The sequence below is a fragment of the Pongo pygmaeus genome, chromosome X, assembly GCF_028885625.2.
Source record: "Pongo pygmaeus isolate AG05252 chromosome X, NHGRI_mPonPyg2-v2.0_pri, whole genome shotgun sequence".
NCBI classification, from domain to species: Eukaryota; Metazoa; Chordata; class Mammalia; order Primates; family Hominidae; genus Pongo; species Pongo pygmaeus.
In genome coordinates this window covers 154,892,731-154,895,486 of record NC_072396.2, presented here as the reverse complement: position 1 = coordinate 154,895,486, position 2,756 = coordinate 154,892,731, and positions in this window count along the sequence as shown.

Genomic DNA, 2,756 nt, shown 5'->3' with positions numbered 1-2,756 from the left:
CAGAGAAGAGGACAAAGGAAGAACTGCTGGGTTCTGAAGTGATTAGGTGTGCAGAAGGAGGCAGAAGGCAAAGCAGGCTTGGAGCCAGGAGAACCAGGAGACAGGCACCTCCATTACTGATGGTAGCATTCTTTGTAATAGCAAAAGATTAGAACCAACCCAAATATCTGTCAACAGGGACTCCCTGGTTGAACAAGCTATGATTTCTCTTCAGGCTGGCATAGGATGCAGTTATAAAAAAGGAACGAGGAAGAGCTCCATATAATGACACATGATAATCTGTAGGACATGTTGTTAAGTGGAAAAAACAAAGAAGCAAGGCAGTGTTTATAGCACATGATACATTTTGTGTAAGAAATATGGGTGGAATACAACTACTAACTCTCATTTGTTTAATATTCAAACACATAATAGATCTATAAAACAAGACCTAATAAAAATGATTACTAAAGAGGGAAGAAGGAAAAAGAATGGTGAGCAGAATGGAAACAAGACTTCAAGAATATCTTCTCTTACATGATTCCAACTTTGGAACATATAATCAATGTAAAGATAAATTCAAAAGAGAAAGGAAAACAATCCCTAAAACTGAGGGAAAAAATGAAGCAAAGGAATTAAACTGCGTATCAAGTTGGAAACATAACTCCACAGGGAAAGAAATTAGTTCAAGCGACGTTAAAATATAATACTTTGACTACCTCCCTAACAGGACTTTACTTTAAGAACAACAAAATAGCAAAGCAATCTTAAACTGCATTCCATAGTCTTAGTAGTAACACTTGAATTATTACTTTAAAATTGTTACAAATATCACGTAGGGTAAAGCAAGTAATTATGTTGATGTCATTGGGAACCAAGACTTTTAGAGTAAGAGAGAAGAGATACAGTTACAAACACAAAGGTAAGTAAAAACCCTATCCTCTTAAATTTCACTTTGAAATATCAGTATAAACTCATCAATTCTATTGTTTAAAAAATACCTATCTCCCAGATGTTTCACTAAAAAGAAAATACATGACAATCTAGTAGCTATGAGGAAACCCAGCCTTCAGACTGTGCTCTCTAAATATCATTTCCCATTAAGGGGAGTTAGAGCTCTTTGGATAAATGGTTGACCCCCAGTTTGGGTTTGGAATTGTATAAGATAAGCCTGAAACATCCTATATAACCAAAAATCAAGGAAGCTATCATGACAAAAGGAAACAGAAGCCAACTTAAAAGATTTAACTTAAAAGTTATTATATATATTATAACTATAGTTATAATATGTAACTATATGATATATTATATATTATATGCTATATGATATATTATATATTATATGCTATATGATATATTATATGCTATATGCTATATGATATATTATATGTTATATGCATTATGATATATTATATGCTATATGCTATATGATATATTATATGCTATATGATATATTATATATATTATATGCTATATGATATATTATATATTATATTATAGATCATAACTAGTTATATATTATATATAGTTATAATATATAACTATATATGTATTATATAGTTATAAAACTATATATGTATTATATAGTTATATAACTATGTATTATATAGTTATATAACTATGTATTATATAGTTATATAACTATGTATTATATAGTTATATAACTATGTATTATATAGTTATATAACTATATATGTATTATATAGTTATATAACTATATATGTATTATATAGTTATATAACTATATATATTAGATATATAGTTATAATATATAACTATATATTAGATATATAGTCATAATACATAACTATATATATTAGATATATAGTCATAATATATAACTATATATATTATATAGTCATAATATATAACTATATATATTAGATACATAGTCATAATATATAACTATATATATTAGATACATAGTCATAATATATAACTATATATATTAGATACATAGTCATAATATATAACTATATATATTAGATACATAGTCATAATATATAACTATATATATTAGATACATAGTCATAATATGTAACTATATATATTAGATACATAGTCATAATATGTAACTATATATATTAGATACATAGTCATAATATGTAACTATATATATTAGATACATAGTCATAATATGTAACTATATATATTAGATACATAGTCATAATATGTAACTATATATATTAGTTACATAGTCATAATATGTAACTATATATATTAGATACATAGTCATAATATGTAACTATATATATTAGATACATAGTCATAATATGTAACTATATATATTAGATACATAGTCATAATATGTAACTATATATATTAGATACATAGTCATAATATGTAACTATATATATTAGATACATAGTCATAATATGTAACTATATATATTAGATACATAGTCATAATATATAACTATATATATTAGATACATAGTCATAATATATAACTATATATATTAGATACATAGTCATAATATATAACTATATATATTAGATACATAGTCATAATATGTAACTATATATATTAGATACATAGTCATAATATGTAACTATATATATTAGATACATAGTCATAATATGTAACTATATATATTAGATACATAGTCATAATATGTAACTATATATATTAGATACATAGTCATAATATGTAACTATATATATTAGTTACATAGTCATAATATGTAACTATATATATTAGATACATAGTCATAATATGTAACTATATATATTAGATACATAGTCATAATATGTAACTATATATATTAGATACATAGT